General features: G+C 35.8%; 1 protein-coding gene across 28 annotated transcripts in view; it reads left to right on the forward strand.

The window, feature by feature from the left end:
- Nucleotides 1–23,895, forward strand: part of LOC148126078 (uncharacterized) — a 217,123-nt gene that overhangs the window by 31,262 nt on the left and 161,966 nt on the right. The gene's annotated exons all lie outside the window — the stretch shown is intronic.

The raw sequence follows: 23,895 nt of genomic DNA on the forward strand, positions 1-23,895 counted from the left end.
AGTTGCTACAATTGTCAGTAAGGATTTCCATCCATAAATCTGATACCAAATTGATGGTGATTGACACTTAAGAGTCACAACTTCAGAAAAGTTATGATGCGAATCATTAGGACATATAGGCTTTTTGAGATGCTGACCTTTTCAGTCAGTTGAAAAGCAGCACTGTAGTGATAGTTGGCTGTTTAATTTGAACTTCAAAAATATAATATATTTACTAAGTGATTTTAAAATACCCAATCCTTTGATAGGTACATTCTAAATAACTGCTGCAACTGAAATTTATCCCATACCTATAAATTATAACTTATATCCCATAAAACAATAGTGTTGTTTTGTTATTTATTATTGGTATTAAAGTACAAAGACTCATTTGAAATTGCTGAAATGCAATATACACTGCTCAAAAAAATAAAGGGAACACTTAAACAACACAATGTAACTCCAAGTCAATCACACTTCTGTGAAATCAAACTGTCCACTTAGGTAGCAACACTGACTGACAATCAATTTCACATGCTGTTGTGCAAATGGAATAGACAACAGGTGGAAAGCATGGGCAGTTAGCAAGACATCCCCAATAAAGGAGTGGTTCTGCAGGTGGCGACCACAGACCACTTCTCAGTTCCTATGCTTTCTGGCTGATGGTTTGGTCACTTTTGAATGCTGGCGGTGCTTTCACTCTAGTGGTAGCATGAGATGGAGTCTACAACCCACACAAGTGGCTCAAGTAGTGCAGCTCATCCAGGACGGCACATCAATGCGAGCTGTGACAAGAAGGTTTGCTGTGTCTGTCAGCATAGTGTCCAGAGCATGGAGGCGCTACCAGGAGACAGGCCAGTACATCAGGAGACATGGAGGAGGCCGTAGGAGGGCAACAACCCAGCATCAGGACCACTGCCTCCACCTTTGTGCAAGGAGTGACAGGGGGAGCACTGCCAGAGCCCTGCAAAATGACCTCCATCAGGCCACAAATGTGCATGTGGCTGCTCAAATGGTCAGAAACAGACTCCATGAGGGTGGTATGAGGGCCTGACATCCACCGGTGTGGGTTGTGCTTACAGCCCAACACCATGCAGGACGTTTGGCATTTGCCAGAGAACACCAAGATTGGCAAATTCACCACTGCCACAATGTGCTCTTCACAGATGAAAGCAGGTTCACACTGAGCACATGTGACAGATGTGACAGGATCTGGAGATGCTGTGGAGAATGTTCTACTGCCTGCAACATCCTCCAGCATGACCGGTTTGGCAGTGGGTCAGTAATGGTGTGGGGTGGCATTTCTTTAGGGGTCACACAGCCCTCCATGTGGTAGCCTGACTGCCATTAGGTACCGAGATGAGATCCTCAGACCCCTTGTGAGACCATATTCTGGTGCAGTTGGCCCTGAGTTCCTCCTAATGCAAGACAATGCTAGACCTCATGTGGCCGGAGTTTGTCGGCAGTTCCTGCAAGATGCTATGGACTGGCCCGCCTGTTCCCCAGACCTGAATCCAACTTAGCACATCTGGGAAATCATGTCTCGCTCCATCCACCAACGCCACATTGCACCACAGACTGTCCAGGAGTTGGGGGATGCTTTAGTCCAGGGGAGGAGATGCCTGAGGAGACCATCTGCCACCTCATCAGGAGCATGCCCAGGCGATGTAGGGAGGTCATAATTTTAAGTGTAACTCCAAATCCAGACCTCCATGGGTTGCTAAATTTGATTCCAATTGATAATTTTTGTGTGATTTTGTTGTCAACACATTCAACTATGTAATGAACAAAGTATTTAATAAGAATATTTCATTCATTCAGATCTAGGATGTCTTATTTTTGTGTTCCCTTTATTTTTTTGAGCACTGTAAATTTACATATAGGTAATTGCTATTGTTACCATTGTAAATTATCATTTTGATTTGAAGTCACTTGCAGTAATTAGCAAATAAGAAAATGACGAATTTCAGTGCTCAGGAATCCAGCCCAACTTTTTTGCTGAGGTTATAATTAATATGTCAAAAACAATTAGTCTTGGTTAGCTGAGGTATTAGAAAGCAGAGAGAGTGGGATGAAGGATGTTTTCTACTTTTCTACTTTTTTTTACAGCTATCAGTCTGCCTCTACTATATTTCCTGAGAGTTTTTTTTTACTTTGTGAAGAACAGATCACTATAGAAAATATGAAACTCTTTTAAGATTGATATCTTTTGATATATGTCACCCTTTGTAAGTGTAGGACTTAAGGAAAGCTAGCCTTGTTCACTTAAACAGAAAACAAAAAACATTTTTACAAATTGTTAATACCAAGGAGTGCCTGCTTCAGAAACAGTTCTGTATACTTGTGTGCAGAAAGATGGTTTTGTGTATGACCCATCTGGGTAGAAACTGTATCTAACTCTGCCTAATGAAATATATCTGGCAGGATCTAGAAGAAATGTCTTCTCTGTGGTGGCTCCCTCCCCTTCATCACCAAGGAGATTAGATTGGCCCCTACTCTAACATGCAAGGCCTGGTTTTGCCAATGGACCTGGGAAACTCGGAATGGAGCCCATCAAGTGGCTTGTTTGATGGCTTGTTGTCATCAGGGGGCTGGGGGATTATTGTTTTTATGTTTTTTTATAACCAACCTAGAGTCAATGGAAAACCACTTCTGAAAATGTTTGCCAAGAAAACTGCAAGAACTGCTCCAGGTAGTTGTTAAGGGTTAAAAACGGACTGGAAGGTACGCTCCCTAAAAAAAATTGTGTGTGTAATATTACTATATTGTATTTTAAGTTTGATCCTTGGTGATCAATTTCATGTTCACTGTCAAGTGCCTACTACTATATATAATATGAAAGAAAAAGAGTATTTAAGTTTCGAATATGTGTAATAAAACACACAGAGAAATAGTAAAAGCTAAAATGAGCTGATTTTTTTTCTAAATACTTATGTCTCACTTCTTAGGTGATTAGTTTCATTATTGTTCAGTTTATTATGGATAATTTTCAAGTATTGTAAATTACTATAATCCTCATATCCATTTCCTTGAATGAATTAAGTCTTTTGGGTGCTTCTCCATAATTTATAAAATAATTTGGCATGTGATAGGGGACTATACACTTCATTTATCTTGTAAATCCACCTTTTCCTTACTTTTTCTCTATCACTTGCTTATCCATATTATATGTGAAATTGGTTGTGAAAAGACCAAATTACATAATTATATGTTGACTATTTTAGTAACTCATAGCCCATTTGCGGACAAGTTTGAAAGCTCTTCACAGTTAAGAGGTAAAGGAACCCAAAGGATTCTTTCCTATAAACTTCTGTCCAAGCTGTCAGATCTTTTGATTCCCATAGACACAGGTACAGTTTATGGCTGAAAACAAAGAAGGCTTTTCAGTGTACAATCCATTACATGAATTACATGCTAATTTGGCATTACCTTGTCTCAGATCATATTTATTTTACCCTGTTTCTATTTATTTAATTGTATCTATTTTATATTTTATTGTTGTTTTAATTGTCCAATTAATTCAAAGTACTATATAATAACAAATAATGAGAAGTAAGACAATCTACTGGTCTGTTCAGTGAAACACTGACAGGACACAATTTCTCCTTATTATTTCATGATGCTTTTGGTACTCTATTTTGTCCCCCTAGGAAAGGTTTAGTTTTCTGACATGTACATTATACTGCTATCAGCCTTTAGCAAATTTGTGAATTATCAGAATAGTCTATTATACTTTTTAGTTTGCTTAAACCAATACCTATTGCAGTCTTTTGTCTCCCTTTTCTATACTCCCTTGATCTGGTCCTATAAAACTGTCCTGTAACACGTTTGAACTGTGTGTAAAGATGGGTACAATATATTCTTCTTTTCTTGAGCAATTTTTAAAAACCTGCTGTTTTATGTCCTTCAGGAATTGCTGATCAATATATTTATATCTCTTCTCACTGTCTTCCCATTCTGGTATTACTATGGTTTATTACATAGTCAGCCAGATGTTCAGACTGGGTTTGGTATTTCTATCCATATATCAAGTACTTGCCAAGGACCTGAGAGAGGCTGGTGTGGTTTAATAATATGAAAGGTACCATCTCAGGATGTAAGTAAAGCTGCCTTTTATAATTGACTGGTGGTGATTTTGGTGATGTCAGTGGTGTTGAAATGGTGCTTCAGAGGTTCTGGAATTGCATCCAGGGCATTAGTTATTGTTGGTATTATCTTTGCTTTCTTTTGCCACAGTGGTTCTACTTCTATCTGCAGGTCTTCATATTTTATGATTTTCTCCAGTTCTTTCTTTTCTCTTCTGCTGCCTCCAGGTATTGAAATGTCTATTTATCAGTATCCAACCTCTGCTTTGAAAACTGAGCTCAGAATAGTTCTCAATTCAGTACTGCTGGAAAGAAAAATAGTCTTCTTTCTTAATTGCTTTAGTTCTACAAAAATAAGGTTTAAAAATAACTTTCACTATGCTGTCTTTTATACTTAATTTTTTAAGTTATAGAAAAAGCCAAGTGATTTGATTAATCACAAATGCAACTAATATTTTCTTTCTGAGTTCATAAAGTGTACATACAAAAATAGTTAACAACTCTTCTTGTTTTCTTGGGGATTGTTTATAGAAATATATGTATAAAAATGATAACAGAATAAGAGAACAGAATAATAAAATAATAGCATTCGAAGGGATCTTGGAGGTCTTCTAGTCACCACTAAAATGGGACTGTGTCTTAGTGTACTATTTGAACTTTGCATGAACTTTTTTTAAAAATAAACCTCAGTGTTGTTTGTGTATCATGTGAACATGGTCAGAGAGTCCAGAAGCCAGACTGAGTTTGGATATTTTAATTCAGGAAATTTAAGGTCTGTAATGGTGTTGTTTTGATGTATGACACTTGACAACATTAGCTTGTTGACTGTAACTATAATTTTTGCCTCACAATTTTTAATTATTCATAGGTTTCAGTAGGACATAAGAAAATACAACGCTCATAGAATAGGATAAATGGATTATTTGAGTATGATATAATACCTTAAAGTAGAGTCTTAATAGTCATCACCTGAAAATTTCCCACTTCCTAAAAAAGATGGTATTAGAGATGTGTCTTCCAACACTTAAAAAGTGTCTTGTGGCTTAAATGCACAACTAGGTGCTTCTTCTGTAGGCTTGATGGTTGCTCTCTGCTTTGTTAACATATCAAATTCTCTACTCCAAAAATGGATAGGGGAAAAGCTCTTTCAGCACTTATAACAGGTAAAATGGAAGTCATAAAACAACCATTTACTTACTGATTCATTCATATTTTCATTCATTCATAAGCTTCCCCACTTGATCAATACTGGACAGTATACAAAGTACAATGCAATAATATTCCCTTTAAAAAAAAATAGAATAAATGGCACAGATCCTCTTCCGGCTGCTTAATCATCAAAAGCCTTATGGAAAAATGGCTTTAATTCTTCTCTGGAAGGCCACAATAAAGGGGACCTTCTTGCACAAAAGAGATAAGCAATCACCAAGAATGGCTCACCTTGGTGTTTCTTCCAGTGCCTAGGTAATATTTGTAGGCATCCCTATTTATCCAGGTTGGGTGGATAAATTTTAGGGATACAGCTTGGGATAGGTTGTATCTAATATATCCAGTTCCAAAACTACATAAGATTTTAGAATTAACAATCTTGAAATGCACTTGCACACTGACTAGTAATCAAAGCAGCTCCCATAGCAACAGTGTTATATGAGAATACCACAATTCTCTAAAAAGAACATGGGCATCTGCAGTGTATGCCAGTTCAAGTTTTTGTGTGATCTTCAAGGACATCCTGATGTAGAATGAATTGCAGTAATCTGGGAACAAGGTAAACAAGAACATGAGGCTTCAGTTAATTTTCTTAACTGAAGAAATTTGGTCCAAGCTACAAAAAAAGAGGAGGTTTTACTTGTTTGAGAGGGGTCTGTGAGAAGAAAAGAAATATCAGGACCCACATATTTTATATCTCTCCTTTAATGGATAAAAGGCAGAAAAAGATGTAACCTAAGTTTCTTCCAGCACTTCAATTCTCTATATGAAAAGACAACTATTTAACTGGAATGACTTGCCTCTAGAAGTTGTGGGTGCTCCAAAACTGGAGGTTTTTAAGAAGAAATTGGACCATCATTTGTCTGAAATGTCATAGGCGTTCCTGAGTAGGAGTTGGGGTTGAGTAGGGGTTGGACTAGAAGACCTCCAAGGTTTCTTCCAACTCTATTATTCTATTATCAGGAGAAAATTGAAAATTATCAGGAAGTCTGGGAAAGATGGCAACTTTATACATCACAATATTATTTTGCATTGTCCTCTAAATTTGGAGGTTAGAAATTAACAGAGACAGCAAGTCTGAACAAGAAAAAAGACAGCACTACAACGCAAACACTTATTTTAATTTTATGAGCAGTCTTAATTTAATGTCCATTTTTAAAATGTCATTAAGACTGCAATTGGCTTTATTCCAAATAATCTATGCTAAAGTGAGGCAGGCATAAACACTTCTTTTTCAAAGGGATTTATGTATTGAAGTACATGTTCTGAACTTGTAAATTTTATGTTCTAGGAGAAACAAGTTTGAGTAAGAACAAAACAAAATCTTGTTTAGGATGAAAATATTCTAATTTATTTTATTTAGAGTAGAACATTTCTGAAAATAATTCCTGTTATAATTCTCCAGAATTCCATTTTTAGTCCTTTTAGGTACTCAGTGTAGACTTTTTCAATAACATAGTTACGTTCCCCCAAATGGTACAATGTTAGTGTGCATTACAATATTAATACTATTTGATTATTAAGAAATTGAGGTTTCAAATCATATTTTAGTTTGTTTGCAAAATATATTGTTTCTCATTCATTTCCACATTTTTCTGCAGATCATTATTACGATATAATTCCCCCCATATCAGAAATATATTTTAATATATTCAGTATGCCTGAATTAAAATATCACAGTAAAGTAGAATAGAAGAACATAGAGTATTAAGCCAAAATTTAAAATCTGTAGTAGATCTGGAAAGGATGCTCTGTAATTTTAATATAGAGAAATTTCTTGAAGAAAAAATAATGTGTAGTTTAATTTGAGGTTAATCTTAATACTTAGCTAAATATATGGCTAAAATGCTTTATCTTTGTAGCCAATAAGTACACTTATTACTTTAGAAATTTGAAAGATTCTAATTCCACCAATGAACTGCAAAGTATGGATGAATAGTATTCACCTCTTACATCAAGAGGATTAGCCAAGCTACTTAGAAATAAGAACAAAGTAAATAAATAATACTTAACATGCATTATAAGGAATGCTTACATGTGTCAGCAATACATAACTTGAATCTATATACCGTACTCTAGTTTTTCCAAATATTGACTTGACATCTTGGTGGCTTTCAATGCAAATCTTAAAGTTCTAAGATTGGATGCCTCTGATCTATGTTTTATAACTTCGATTGAATGTCAAGGTATTGATTTTTTATCAATTCTTTATATGAAAGAAAACAAATTAAATTGCTGTGTTCCTTATTGAACAAGATAAGAAACAAGATTTCATGTTTGTTTTGTATGTCTGCCTTACTCTGTGGATTTTATTTAAAACTGTACATCATATAAGGGTAAAAACATAGCGAATAGATTCCAAGGCAATGGTTATTACCTCTCTGAAGCACAAAGATTACTGTGTGCTGAACTTCCCTTTGCATCTGACTTTTTTCTAAAGCTGTACCTGCTTGAAATATATCATGCCATTGAATATGTATGAACACTAAATTCCCTGCACGCATCCATTTGGTTCTGTGATGGTGATAGGATTTATTGAGCCTGTTGTCAATTCAAGTGCTTTAAAAGAACAGAGAGGCAGAATAAAGGGACTGAAGATGTAAAACTGAAGTGGCTTGCAATCTTTAAAAAGAAGTGCCTATTTTTCCCCACCCTCCAAAAGTTATTATAAATGCATAAAATATACTTTATCCCACCAGCTCGTTAAAGGTCAACCCTCCATCAGGCTTCAAACAGTCCACTGGCAAATAGAAGCCTTGTCACTTAAGGAAGTCTTATCCTGAGCAGGAATAGTTTGATTTCCTAATTTTAAAAAACAATTCAAATAAATTGTAATTAATTCCCTCACTTTTGAAATTTCTTCCATATTATGTAATAAAGTGTGTAATGGAGGCACAGCTTATATTTTAAAGTTTGCTTGTGGCCAATCAAATGTTCATGTGCTTGCTTCTTCTCCATGTGTATTTTTATTACTAACAGATTTTTCATCTGGTATTAAAACACATAAATTATTTAACAGAACTAATCCCTGCTATTTACATTTTCTATTACACACTCCTGCACAAAATGCCATAGCTTTCCTCTATAATCTGTATTATAAAGTCAAGTCTTTTGCAAGTTAAACTTGACTCCTCATGACTTTATGGAGATGTAATTATGGATTGTTAAAAGGAAACTGTTGATGGAACAATGCAGAATTGGCTGCAGCACAAACAGTACGCTGTGACAGCTAATCAAGTGTTAAAGAGTCTTGAACTGACATGGTGTTTTCCTGCAAGGACTTGTTACTACTTCAGTGTCAATATCAATGTTAAATATAGTCACATCATGAATTATTTGCCTTCCTGTTCCCATAATGTATCATTTCTCCATCAGTGATATTTTCATTAATGTAGCTGAATATCAAAGTCTTAATTTCTATTGTCTTCATTTTTCATTGTAATTTGTCTGTCAGTACAGGCATTACTGTTTTAAAACTTTGTTATCATAACAATAAATAATATGGTTCTGGCAATCAACTGCAACCATCTGTGATTTAGAATATATTTGTCCACAATGTTGTATGCTGGCTTAAATTCCTATTTGCTTCCTTTTCTCATTTATCCGTGCATAAATATACATATCACTTTAAACAAATATGTTCTAAATCAAATAATAATGCACTTTATATTCTAGCAGTACTATTAACCATCTCAAAAACAGCATTTTATGGCTGAAAGTATGTTTACTCTCATCATATTCTTAGGAGAAAACATATTCTGTGGGCTATTTGCCATTTAGGTATGGAACTGAGGATTCCATGCTACAACATTTAAATAAATTGCCTTGAACATGCTATTATTCAACGTTGCACAAATGTTTTGTGGTATAAATGTGCATTGTTCATTTTGATAGCTATTGCTTCACGAAACAATGTATTGATTCCCATATCTATTCATAAGTAGAATACATGGGTAATACAATGAATGAATAATTTGAACAAAAAAGAACAAGTGAAAGAGTATATGATAAAATGGGCTAAGAACTTTTAACTCAAGGTATTAATTGGGTATTTGTTAAAAGAATTAAAATTCACATGTTATGATTTAAAACAATTTTTGTAAAATGATATGCCATTTGGTATATGACTTCAGAAAAAATGTCTAGAATGTATAAAGGCGCTTCAAATTTATATTGAAAATATGGACGAAATGGGTCTTTTTATTTTGCTTGATGGATTTGTAGAAAAGTCAGAAAATGTTGGATTCAAATATATATACAGTATCAAGAATTTTCAAGGTCAGCGTGCAACTGAAACCAGAGTCTTGTTGGAATTCATAAACAGTCAATTTAAACATAGCTATGGAATAATGTGTGTGTGTGTGTGTGTGTGTGTGTGTGTGTGTGTGTGTGTGTGTGTATATATATATATATATATATATATATATATATATATATATATATATATATATATATATATATGGATCTTTGGTTGTTCGGGTTTCTCCCGCGTAAGATTCGAAGTATCTAGGCAACGTTTCGATGAAGTCTCATTCATCATCTTCAGGCTTCTGTCTTCGGCTCTTGCTTCTCAGAGTGATGTGAGATTGCAGCTGCTTCTTCCTTTTAACTGCTAGTGGGGTGGGACTTGATTGGGTGGGGGCTTGGCTGTGTTCTGATTGGGTGGGGTGTGTTCTCATTGGTAGGGGTTTGGCTGTGTTCTGATTGGTTGGGGGTTGGCCGTGTTCTGATTGGTTGGAGGCGTGTTCTGTTCAGGTGGGGGCTCGGTTGTGCTCAGGTTAGTCTTAGTTGCTGGGGGATTTGAGTTGGTGAGCTGTGATCTTGCTGTTTGGCTTCGAGTTCGTGGTCGTGCTGCATCTTCATAGTGGGTGTCGGTTTGCTTCATGTATGGCTCGGAGGGGTTTGAAGTGGGTAGTGATGCAGCTGCAGTGCAGCTTCTGGTCCATGGTCGTGTCTCATCTTCTGAGTGGGTGTGAGTCTGTTTTCTACATGGAAGTGTGGTGGTGGCATCTTGTGTGGGTCTCATGGGTGTGGGTCTGGTGTCATTCTTCATGTTAGGTACTGTCTGTTCATGAGGGCGGGTTTCCAAATGGCTGGAAGGCGGGAGGTGTCATCTCGTTTGTTCATGCTGTGTGGGCGTTTTTCTATCTCTATGGCTTCTCTGATTATTCTGCTGTTGAAGTGTTCGGTTTTAGCGATAGTTCTGGTATTTTTAAAGTCAATTTCATGTCCTGTGGCTTTGAGGTGTTGGACCAGGGAAGAGGTCGTTTCTTCTTTTTGATTGAGTTCTTATGTTCTTCAATGCGTGCACTTATTCTTCTGTTAGTTTGTCCAATGTATGTGGTAGGGCAGGCAGTGCAGGGGATTTCGTATACTCCTTGGTTTTCTAATTCGATTTTGTCTTTGGGGTTTCTTAGGATGGTGGATATTTTTCTGTTTGTGCAGAATGCTGTTTTGATGTTGCGTTTTTGGAGGATCTTGCTGATTTTGTCTGTAGTGCCTTTTATATATGGGAGGAGGGCTTTGCCGTTTTCTTGTTCTCTGTCTTGGATTTTGGTTGGGGTTTCTTTTTGGATTAGGTGGAATCCATTGGCTGTAAGTACGTTGGTGAGAGTGTGTAGTTTGGTTTTTTGGTGTTGTTCATCGGCTAAGCATTTTGTTCTGGAGATGAGTGTCTTGGCTACGGAATTGATCTGTGCTGGATGGTGGTGTGAGAGTGCATGTAGATAGCGGTTTGTATGTGTTTTCTTCTGGTAGATGGTGTGTCGTAGGGAGCCATTGGATCTTTTGTATACCAAGACATCTAGGAAGGGAAGTTGATTGTTGGCTTCTGTTTCCATGGTGAATTGTATTTTGGAGTGTAGGCTGTTGAGGTGTGTGAGGAAGTTGTTCTTTCCCGTGTGGCCAGATTATGAAGGTGTCATCTACGTATCTGAGCCAGAGTTTGGGTTTGTGGTCGTATTTTTCTAGAGCTTGTGTTTCAAAGTGTTCCATGTAGAGGTTTGCGATGACAGGTGAGAGGGGTGATCCCATGGGTGCTCCTTCTATTTGTTTGTATTTTTGTCCATTGTAGGTGAAGTATGTATTGGATAGGCAGTGGTTGGTCAGATCTAGGATGTGCTTGGGGGGGTTGTATTTGTTTTGGATGGCTGTCAGGGCTTCTTTTATTGGCACTTGGGTGAAGAGGGATATGACATCGAAGCTTACTAGTAGGTCGCTGGGTTGTAAGTTTTGTTTCTTTATGATCTCGATGAACTGGAATGAGTTTCTTACGTGTGAGTTGATGGATTCTGCATAGGGTTGTAGTTGTTTGGCGAGAAATTTGGCCAGGTTTTGTAGAGGTGAGCCTATGGAGCTGACTATTGGTCTGAGTGGGGTTCCTTCTTTGTGTATCTTGGGGAGACCATAAAGCTTAGGGCATCTGGATGATTTCTCTCTGGGTATGATTCTTTGCTGGATTTCTCCACTGATGGGGGAGGCTTTTATTTTGGATTTGGTAGTTTTTTCTAGGTAGGTGGTGGGGTCTGTCTTTAGGGGTTTGTATGTGGGGTCTTGGAGTAGGTTGGTTAACTTGGTTTGGTAGTCAGATGTGTTCATAACCACTGTCGCGTTGCCCTTGTCTGCTGGTAGGATTATTATGCTGGTGTCTTCTTTCAGGTTAAGTAGTGCAGTTTGTTCTTCTTTGGATAAGTTGCTTTTGTGTGGTTTGCTAGTGCAGAGGATGTTGGTGATTTCGAGTCTGATTTTGTTAGCATCGTCAGGGGTGGTTTTGGTCAGGCTGGTTTCAACTCCGCATATGATGGTTTCTGTGGGGATGTGTTTGGGAGCGACAGCAAAGTTGAATCCTTTTGAAAGGACCTTGGTTTCAGCTTCAGTGAGGATCTTGTCTGAGATGTTGTGCACTGTTTGTTTCATGTGTGGCTGTGGGGGGGGGGGGAGATGCCCAGTACATATTAATTACTGTCAAACTTTATGAAGTCAAGAGACTATGCCTGCTCTTGTGTAGAGCTCAGTTAATAGCAGTAGCAATAGCTACTTATATACCACTTATATACCACTTCACAGTGCTTTATAGCCCTTTACAGAGTCAATACTTTACAGCCTTCTCTAAGCAGTTTACAGAGTCAGCATATTTTCCCCCAGCAATCTGGGTCGTCATTTTACCAACCTCAGAAGGATGGAAGGCTGAATCAATCTTGAGCTGGTCAGGATTGAACTGCCAAACTGCTGGGAGCTGGCAGTCAGCAGAACTAACCTACAAGTACTGCATTCTAACCACAGTGCCACCACAGGCTCTTTGAAATTCAGGTATTTATCAAAACCTGGAAAGGGTATCATCAAAATTCCTAAGAAAGCTATTTCAAGTGGTGAAACTGCGGCTAATGTAATTTTGTGGATAGATGCAGGACTTACAAACATTGAAATGAGGGTATGGCTGTGTATGTTCAAGTACAGGTTAAACGTTAATTTCTAGTCTCAAAGTCAGACCCAACTAATAATGATAAATGTGATTCCTTCTCAGAACTCCATATTGACAAAAATTATACAAGGGATACACTCATGCACTTGGGATAAAATCAGGCAATGACAGTGCTTAAGCAAAAGGTATATAATACAGGTAGTCTTCAACTTATGACCACAATTTAGCCCAACAATTCTGTTGCTAACTGAGACATTTGTTAAGTGAGATTTGCCCCATTTTATGACTTTTCATGTCATGGTTGTTAAGTGAATCACTGCAGTTCTTAAGTTGACATGATTGTTAAGTGAATCTGGCTTCTTCTTTGACTTTGCTTCTTAGAAGGTCACATGACCTTGGTACACTTCAACCACCATAAATATGAGTCAGTTGCCAACTTGTTGAATTTTGATTAAGTGACCATGGGGATGGTGCAACAGTTGTAAGTGTGAAAAATCATCATTTGTCACTTTTTCAGTGCTGTTGTAACTTTGAACAGTCACTAAATAAACTGTTGCAAGCCGAGGACTATCTGTATAGAATTACAATCACAATACACTTTCATCAAGGGTACAATTGGACTGTAGCAATGCATACTTAAAGCAGTATAGTACTTAGATCAATTTCCAAAAATATTTTTGGCAAGCATTCACATTATTATAGATGAATATTATAGTGTCAGCAATACTGGTTGAAAAAAATGTATAAAATTCCACATGCAGAAAGTCTCTGCCCTTGTACGGAAGGTCATACTGAAACAAAAACTCATTATGTAATTTCTGTTGAGACATACATGAAGAACTATTAACACCTCTTCTAACTTCATTTCTGGAATGGACTCAGGAATTTTGTTCAATTTTTCCTGGCAAATAAGAACCTTTCACTGTGGCAAAGTTTTTTTTTTCATAGCTTGTATGACAACAAAATAGCATAAGCATGATTGTACATTTTTCATCTTGTATACTTTAGGTTTTTTTGTAGGTTATATTATATAGGTTTTGTTTAGTAAGTCTTAATGTAGTTTAGGGTTGCTGATGTGTAGTAAAAAATTGATTTGAGTTATTTCTCTCCAATTATTCCCAAAAAGACAATATTGGAGATTTCTGCTTAACATTCCTAGTTTATAAAAATCCACTTTACTCCCAATGAGATTAAAAATCTACATAAATTAGCTTGGAGAGATAATCAACACTGTTGTGCACAATGTGAAATTTATTTGCAAAGAAGGGCTTAGATTTCACATGAACACAGCACCTCTCTGCTATTCGTCTCCCCCTCCCTGTCTTCTTCTAATGCTTAAATCTACATCTTAATGCAGTCAAAACCTTTAAAAGGCTCAGAAGGAATATAAAAAAGGACTACTTTAATGAATTGCAGTGAAATTAGGACTTTTCTGATGGGATCAACAAAGGTTGTGATTTCAGCCCCACATCCTTTAAGCATTCATTATATGTATTAATATATGCTGCCCAGTTGTGTCTGCTATGTTGATGCTGTTGACTTCACCTGAATTCCAGCATTCTAGCAATCCAATGGACTTCTTTCAAATCATTTGCAAAGCATGTTCTGTCCTTGTAAACAATAGAGACTCCCACTAGATTCCAGAAACTAGTGGGGTTGGGTTTTTTTAATTCCTTTATATTGAATTGTTATTGTTTGTAAGCATCCCAGAGTCACTCAAGGTGAGTGGCCGTATAAATCTTCTAGATAGATAGATAGATAGATAGATAGATAGATAGATAGATAGATAGATAGATAGATAGATAGATAGATAGATCAGTCTAAAATATTTAAAACATATCCTAGTTTTCTATGATCCATAAGGGACTATAGGTGGAATAATGATGACAAGACAAAAGGCAGTTCTACGAAGAAATATTTAGATTACTCTAACTGACTTGGAACTCTTCCCTGATATTTTCTTCAAAGTATCTTTTTCCATGGTATTATAATCAATTTGGATTTAAAACTTTATATGAGGGTCAATTGTTTTTTTCATTGGCCACTGGAATAAAATGCTTCTGTTCTAGTACAAAATTGGTGGCAGTCAACTTACTTCACACTTGCTTGGCAAACAAGTGTTACTCATATCAACTGAAAATAAAGGTGAATAGCCCAAATAATCACAACAGGAAGGAACAATCACAAAGTCCAGTCTAAAATGTTTTGATTAAATTCTATCAACTCAACCCAAGATGCCTCATGGCAATGGATGTCTTGTATTGCAGTCCAAAATATTTGGGGATGTGTGTGAGGCACTATTACCATACAGCATTTATAGCTAGCATTTCTTGATCTGCTACTGATGTGGAATGGTCCTGGTTTACTTTGGTTAGTCTGTGAAGCTAGCTATTTTAAGTGCAGTATTCACCTCATTGTTCCAGTAGTCTTTTTTTTTGTCAGAATAGAGCTGGAAGGGACCTTAGAGATCTCCTAGTGTTACGGATTAACAGAGTTGGAAGGTACCTTGTAGGTCATCTAGTCCAACCCCCATCCAAGCAGGAGACCCTACACCATTTCTGACGAATGGCAGTCCAATCTCTTCTTGAAAGCCTCCAGTGATGAAGCTTCCACAACTTCTGAAGGCAAGCTGTTCATTGGTTTATTGTTCTCACTGTCAGAAAAATTTTCCTTATTTCTAGGTTGAATATCTTCTTGATCACTTTCCATCCATTATTCCTTGGCCTTCAAGTGCCTTAGAAAATAGCTTGACCCCTTCCTCTCTGGCAGGCCCTCAGATATTGGAACCCTGGTCTTTCTCTTCACTGGACTACCCATGCCCAATTCCTGTAGCCGTTCTTCATATGTTTTAGTCTCCAGTCCCCTAATCATCCTGATTGTTCTTCTCTGCACTTTTTTTAGAGCCTCAACATCTTTAATTAGTCCAACCTTCTTCTCAAGAAGGGGACCCTATAGTATACCATTTCAGACCAGTGGCTGTCCATTTTTCTTAAAAACCTTCAGTGATGAAGCACTCACAACTTCAGAAAGCAACTTCTGAAAGCAACTTCTGAAAGCAACTTCTGAAAGCAACTGGTTTATTGTTCTCACTGTTAGGAAGTTTCTGCTAAATTCCAGGTTGTCTATAGACACTTCCCATTAGTTATTGTCTGTTTCAGAGCTTAAGAATAAACATCCTTTACTGAAGGCAATTATTCCATATATTTGTCTGGTTCTCATTTTACTTAAACACCAATTAGCAGAAAGCCAATTATAATCATTGCATACCAAGTATGCTCACATACTTATTGAAGAAGACAGCTCAGCAACTGTGTCCTTAAATTAAAGATGTGCAATTATAGGTTTAACTGTAGGACTATGAATAGTCCTCTTACGTTAAAGTAATAGATGTAGGACATGATTGCTGGCCACTGTCTAATGAAATGCTTTCGAACTATCATTGGAATTTCTAACATAGAAAGCACAACACAATTAACTAGGGCAATCACAGATCCCTTTGCTAAACTTTATGTTAACTTTTCTTAATATTAACCTTTTCCTAAAATAAATCTGACTTTGTCTTGAACAAATATGTGAAAGTTTTTATGTGAAATATGTGAAAGTTTCTATGTGTCATCGAAATATAGTGGATTTTGCAAGAGCAGACATAAAGCAAAATTATAATTATGCACATCTTTCTTGTCTCGGTTTTGCTCTCCAACTTTGCTGCAGTCAGCAATATGAAATGGCCAAGCTGGCTAAAAGCCTGCTAGTAGCTTTGTATGACAATATTACATGTCAGAATGGATTTATTTTCTCAAGGTGCATAACTTAAAAGGAGTAAGTGATATGATTTTTCCAGGTACCAAGAATGATGATCTTCTGAAAAGTATTTTAACATTTTAATCCTTCTGTACATTGGTTCATCATTGAAACAGCATGAAACCATAGCTGAAGAGAATACCTTCCATAGGAGGGAAAGATAGAGTGGAATATTATGGGAAGTTAGGATGCCTAAAGTAATTCTGTATTATTGTACTGCTTATATGAAGGCAGTGTTCAAGCTGAGCAGCTTATTAAAGACCAATCAAGACAAAAATTAAACGGACCATTAAGCAATGCTTCACTGGATTAGAACTGGGCTACATGGTAATTTCAAAAATTCCTTTGAAGTTTAGGCATTAGAACATTATTTCTCAAATGGTACAACTATGTGACTTAGTTGTTGTCTTAGAACTGTAAGATAAACCCTAGTCAAGCTGAGAAATCCTTTTTTGATTTAATTATGTTAATGAGTGTTCACAATTTTCATTGTAGCTCGGGGTGACCTTCTGATGAGAAATAGAGAAAGAAGCATTAACAAACTGGGCTTCATAGAAGCCAAGAAATCTAGTCAAGCAAAAGAAAATTGGCAACTAGCATCATTCATCCTGAATTAATGCTTAACCATGTTCAGATTTAAGATTTTCCTTCAAAGGAATCTTTCCTGTTGGTTTACTCTCAACATAATTAATATAATTACAGGGTTTTTTTGGTAACAACACCATAAGGTAATATTCAAAACACATTTTCAAATTCATTCAGTCTTTTAAGTACATAGTGTTTTGGAACAAAAATGAATCATATATCCAAGTATTTGAATAGTAAATTATAAACAATATATTAGCACACACCAATGAAGTTTCATGTATTTCTTTTTTTTTAGATGTTATATATGGCTACATAAATAGCAACCATAAATAGCAGCTCTCAGCAGCCTACAAATAGTTAAATCATAAAAACTAATAACAAAACAAATAAATCCCCAAAAAAACCTCACGGTTAAACCACAACCTACTTCAATTCCAAGTCATTTCAGGACAGGTCCATCCAATGTTGTGGCCCACTGCTTAGTGGAAAAACAGGTTTTCTGGGCCTCAAGAAAGGCCAACAAGATCGGCCAACAAGGTCAATGCTGTCCAATTCTGAAGATAATTCTGTTTCATGAGGTAGGTATTGCAACAATTGCCACTTCCTAGATCTTGTTTGGTGATATTGTAACATGAAAGGGACCTGAGCATGCTCACTCTGCTGGATCTCATGGGACAAGCAGAGACAGAGGGTTCTGCAAATCTTTGGCTTCACAGACTCTACTAGTCATTTTAATATATAACCTGTACGCCATCCATTAATTTGAAAAAGTATAGATATACTCCTGCTCTTGAAAAACCCAGCTAATGCTCTACCATTATCCATTATGTTTTCTGATTTTTTTCATGTTCCTAAAAGATCTGTCTATTTGCTAAAGTTCAGTTTAATATTATATAGGGCAATGAAATAGGAAATGTTGTACTTATATCTTTATCAGGATGATTTTAACAGCGCAGCTAGATTAGGCCAATATTTCATATTATCAGAAACCGATATAAACAATAGACAGATCCAGGAAGTTTATGAATTGGACAAGAACATGGCTAATTTTCTAGCAGCTAATATTTAAATTGTGCCATCTGATTCAGAAGATATTGCAGCCAAGAAGACTAGAATACAGATAGCTCTATCTAATATGAATGAATCCCCCTTTGAAACTGTTGCCACAGTAATTTACGGCAGTAATTTCTATATTTTAAATACATGTAAATACTGCATATCCTTTTATGGTCTTTTAATTTTTCTATATCTGGCAAAATATTGGAGGTAGAAGGAATATCTACCCAAACCCACCTATGATCCACGTGGATGGCTGATTTCTTGTACAATCACCAGTTCCTCCTAGTAGCTCAACTATTCCATGATAAAAAGTAGTAAAAAGGTCTAGAGTTACAAAAGTAAAAAAGCATATGTCATACTGCAACAAGCCAGATTTGAATTGGGGATAGAAGCAGTTCCGGTAGCATAAATAAATGTCTAAGTATTGTTACATATATGTGTATTAATATTTTTTCTCCAAGTCCTAGTCTGCTGCCACATCATGATGGTGGGAATGTTTTTAGGATGGATAAGCAAAAATGAGTGGGAGTATGCCAAGGATATATAATCCTAGTAGGATCACAAAGGCAGGTAGACCATCCCAGTTGCTTGGCTAAACAAGCACTAATATTAGACAACAGTAACTTAGGAAAATGCTGGAGGCAGATATTCACTTTAGTAACAATGGCAAAAATGTAAATGATCTGGAAGCTCTAGTAATAAGAGATACAGAATATATGGAATAATGGGCTTAGGGACTAAATATGAAGAAGACCAACTAATGACAATAGGTACAGCATCCAGCTTTGGAACTGATAATGAAGATATCAAAGTGATAGCCTCTGCTTTTTAGGATTAACAATTAATAAAATTGTTGGGAGAAGTTTGATTTCACTGTGATGTGAATTGACACACATCACTGCCATCTCCATTTTAGGTGGATGGATTACTTTCCATCTATCTTTTGTTTTGATGGAAGATAGAACTTGTGAACTTTTGAACATAAAAATATTGATTCTTACACTGGAATTCAATGTGATTTCTTCATGTGTTTAAGTATAGGTGCACTTTATTCATTTGTTTATTCAATTTATGTAGCTATCTATCTATATGACTGAGCAGTTTACAAAATTCAAAAATACAAAAACAATGCAAAATATAATCAAAAACATTAAAAAAATTAAAACTGAGTATTGATTGATTGTCTTTTACCATCCCCCTGTAAATAGTTAAGTAACTTTTATAATTATTTATACACATTTCATGTCATAATACTGTACAAAAATATGTTGAGGGCACATGCCTACATTTGTAAATTATTTCTGACCAAGTGTACCTGAATGATCTGTTCTGCAAGCACTTTACAATTTTGCTTTGCACTCAGGTCATGATTTTAGCCTGGACAGATTAATTTTGTTTACTGTTTATTTCATCTCAGGCATAATAAAACTACTGTGCTTTTTTCTTTTATTCTATGACGTCTTCTAACTGTTCCTGTTTTTGTCAACCTTGGCAACTTTTCAATTGGCTGGAGAATTCTGGGAATTTAAGTCCACCCATCTTAAAGTTGCCACGGTTGAGAAACATTGAACTAATCAATTAGGTTTTCATCTGTATCATCCCAGGCATTAGACTCCTGTCTCTAGCCATGATTTCACACCACAATAGTATATATAGTTTTGCCCCTCTATATCTCTCTCTGTTTTCAGTCCATAATTCAGTTTCCTAACTTTAATACTGAAGAAATCTGAGTCTTCCAAATAGGAAAACATTTGCTGACAGAAAAATGTGTCACACTTCTAGAATCCCATTGAAATATCATGTTTAAATATGGAAACATTAGAAATTGAGTCCTTTGATGAACATATACTTCGGTCAGTGGCAAGATACACGAAATAAAGTACCCTCCTTTTCTAAACTGGCTGTCACACAATATCTCTTTGGATTTTTTTTTTTACTGTTCCTGGAGTGACAACTTTCAAGACTGGTTATTCTTTTGTCAAATTGCCAGATGAATGAGCTGCCAACAGAAAACAACAGCAAAATTTTTATCATTATATTGTAAGACAATGAAAGGATTATGTCTGCACTTGTTATTTGTGATGTAATCATCATGCAATGAATAAGCACCTGCCTTTTTATTGTCAAAAGCAAACTAAAATTAATTTCTTTTAAAGTACCTTCCCTATAAGATTAGTAACTATACATGTTTTACCTTCCCACAGACTTCATGCACAATGACACTTTTATGGGTATTCAATTCATTTGTATCTTAAAATAATGCACTAGAAACAAAAATGTTTCTCTAGTTAAATGAATGTACATTTTGTTGTCTTCATAGAAACAATTTATTTTATTTATGATCATTTTATTTTAGAATGTCCTTGAGATAGCAGCTCATATGAAATAAGCACTTGGTAAGGTATGCCATGATATTCTGATTACAAACTAATATGGTATCAGTCTAATTAGTTGTTAGATAACTAATAGCATCATCAACAACTAAGACCTTCAAAAAATCATAAAGTGCTAATCAATGGTACCTCATCAAACTTGTGAAGCATGAGTGGCTTAGGGCTGCATATCCATAGTAATCCATATTACTATGTGAATTTGCAAGTTCATGCAGTCCTCAAGATACAAGAGGTCAGTTAACAATTATTCAAGTTACGACAGAGATCCTAAACTACATACAAAGTTGTGATAGCTGCAGTGTCCTTATGACAGTCTACAGGGATGCTACAGTGATCTCCTGCCTCTCTCCCCCACCATCCCATCCTGATGCAATCCCACAGTGCTTAGGCTTGCTCTCAATGCCTCCTGGAAGCAGCTGCCATTTTTAGTGCTCCCATAATTACTTGAGGAAATGGCTGCTGTTTTCACAGATTTCTGCTCTGATCAGCTGGCCATTGGAAGACTAAAACCCTGTTCTACTCATTTCAGCACATTCCGTTATTTTCTTAATAACTTCCTCCTGTGTTAGTATTTTCTCATTTTTCCAGTTTTTAGCAAATATGATCCTAGTCGCTATTAATACATTTACAATCAAATATTTCAATTCTTTACTAAATATTTCAGGTAAAATTCCCAATAAAAATATGTCTGGTTTCAAGTCTATATGCTTTTTTGTCATTTTTTCCAACCATGTGTGGATTTTAGTCCAATATTTTTTGGCATCTGTGCACGTCCACCACATATGGTAATATGAGCCGGGTATCTGATGACATTTCCAACATTTTTCAGACTTGTTCTTGAACATTCTTGCTATTCTTGTTGGGGAAAAATGCCACCTATAAAACATCTTATACAAATTTTCTTTATATGCTGTTGTCATTGTCATTTTATAATTTTGAGACCACCATTTTTGCTATTTCTCTAAATCAATCCCATATCCAAAATTCTTCCCCCAAGCAATCATTGTTTCTTTAACTTGTTCTTCTTCTAGTTTAATTTCTAATAAATATCCATACAATTTTTTAATCACCTTTTCATCAGTACCTGTCAAAATCTTATCTAAGTCAGTCAATTTATTATAGAAACCTTCTGTTTTAGAATCTTTATCATACCTTGAATGTATTTGCGCATATGAAAACCAATTCATCTTTATACCTTATTCCTCTAGTTTTTGTATAGATTTAAGTTCACCCTTTTCATTCAATATTTCACCATATCTGTCTGTTCCTTTTTGTATATTATAGGATAAGAAAATGCTTCAATAGTCGATAGCCAGACCAGAATTTTCAAATAACATTGCCTTTTAGTCTTCTCCCAATTTAACCACAGAGACTCCCGTATATAATGTCTTCTAAAATACCCCTGTGTTTTAGTTCCTTTATACCATAAAAAAGCATGCCACCCCAACAACAGATCATGTCCTTCTAGTGTCAACAATCTAGCATTTCTTAATGTTATCCAGTCCTTAACCCACATCATATTTGTAGTTTGGTAGTACAACTCCCAATTAGGCAAACCAAATCTTCCTCTTATTCTAGCATCTTGCAAAAGTTTTAATTTTATTCTTGCTTTCTTACCTTGCCATACATATTTCAACACAATTTTATTTAAATCTTCAAAATAGTCTTTTCCAAGCCTAATTGGAATTGTTTGGAACAAATAAAATTCTGGGTAATATATTCATCTTGATTGCTGATATTCTCCCTATTAATGACAGTTGTAAATTTTACCATTTTGCCAAATCTAGCGCTATCTGCTGCTTAAGTTTAATATAGTTATTCTCTTTTAGTGTACTACATCTTGCTGTCAAATGTATCCCCAAGTACTTGATCTTATTTGTGACCTGGATTTTCAATACATCCGCCAATTCTTCCTTTTGTCTTGATAACATACTCTTTGTCAAAATCTTTGTTTTGTCTTTATTTATTTTCAAACCAGCAACCTTCCCATATACCTCTATCTTTTCTGTCAATTTTAATGCTGTTTCTAGTGGGTCTTCTAAAATAAAAACCAGATCATCTGTGAATGCTTGCAACTTAAATTCTTCCTTTTTAATTTTCATCCCTTTTATATCTTTTTCTTCTCTAATATTTCTGTTTAGCACTTCCAAGGTTAACACAAACAACAAAGGGAACAGTGGGCACCCTTGTCTTGTTCCTTTTCTTATATCAGTAGAGTCTGTCAGTTCTCCCGCTATCATTACCTTTGCCATTTGGTTATGACATATAGCTTCTATTGCTTGGATGAATTTTTTACCAAAGTCCATCTGTTCCAGCTGTAATAACATGAATCGCTAATTCACATTGTCAATTGCCTTCTGTGCATCCAAAAATATCAAAGCCATTTGTTTTTCAGGGTGTGCCTCGTAGTATTCCAAAGTGTCCAAGATTACTCTCATATTGTCTTTAATTTGTCTCTTTGGCAGAAATCCATTTTGATCAGGCTGAATAAAATTATTTAGGTATTTTTTAAGTCTTTCTACCAATTGAAGCAAAAATTTTATAATCTGTGTTTAATAGGGAAATAGGTCTATAGTTCTTGATTTGTAATAGGTCGACCTCATCTTTTGGGACAAGTGTAATATAAGCTTCTGACCATGATTTAGGTATCTTCTTCTTTAACATAACTTCATTCATAACTTCTAGCAATGGAAGATTCAACGATTCTTGTAGTGTTTTGTAAAATTCCACTGGAAATCCATCTGGGCCTAGTGCCTTTCCATTGTTTTGCTTCTTAAGTGCTTCAGTTAACTCCATCATCGTTATATTGCTTTCTAACATTATTTCAATCTCTTTAAGTATCTGGGGTAGATTAGCATTCTGAAAGTACTGTTTAACTCTTTCATCATCAATATTCTCTTGTGTATATAGTTTCCCATAATAGTCTTGTATAATTTCCTTCTTCTCTTTACTTCCATAGCAAACTTGGCCTTGATCATCTATTAATTGCAATATTTTCCTTGATTCTTTCTCCTTTCTCAGTTTATATGCTAACCATCTACCTGGTTTATTTGCATCTTCAAAATAGTTCTGTTTTGCACCTCTGATTTTCTGTGCTAATTCTTCTTTTTCCATTTATCCCATTTTATGTTTAATTATGTCCATTTTTAACTTAATGTCCTTTTTCTGTGGCATTTTCTGTAACTCTTTTTCAAGTCCTTTATACTCATCCTCTAATGTCTTAGAGGCTAGTCTTTTCATGGTATTTCTTTTCCTTGTATAGTCTATTGTCAAGCCTCTGGCATATGCCTTCATTGTATCCCATACGTTCTGCATTGATGTGTCTTCTTTTTTATTTTTCTTAAAGAAAAAAGCCAGTTCT

Source organism: Pseudonaja textilis, chromosome 3, assembly GCF_049901715.1.
Source record: "Pseudonaja textilis isolate UNSWEBS1 chromosome 3, rPseTex1.2, whole genome shotgun sequence".
Taxonomy (NCBI): domain Eukaryota; kingdom Metazoa; phylum Chordata; class Lepidosauria; order Squamata; family Elapidae; genus Pseudonaja; species Pseudonaja textilis.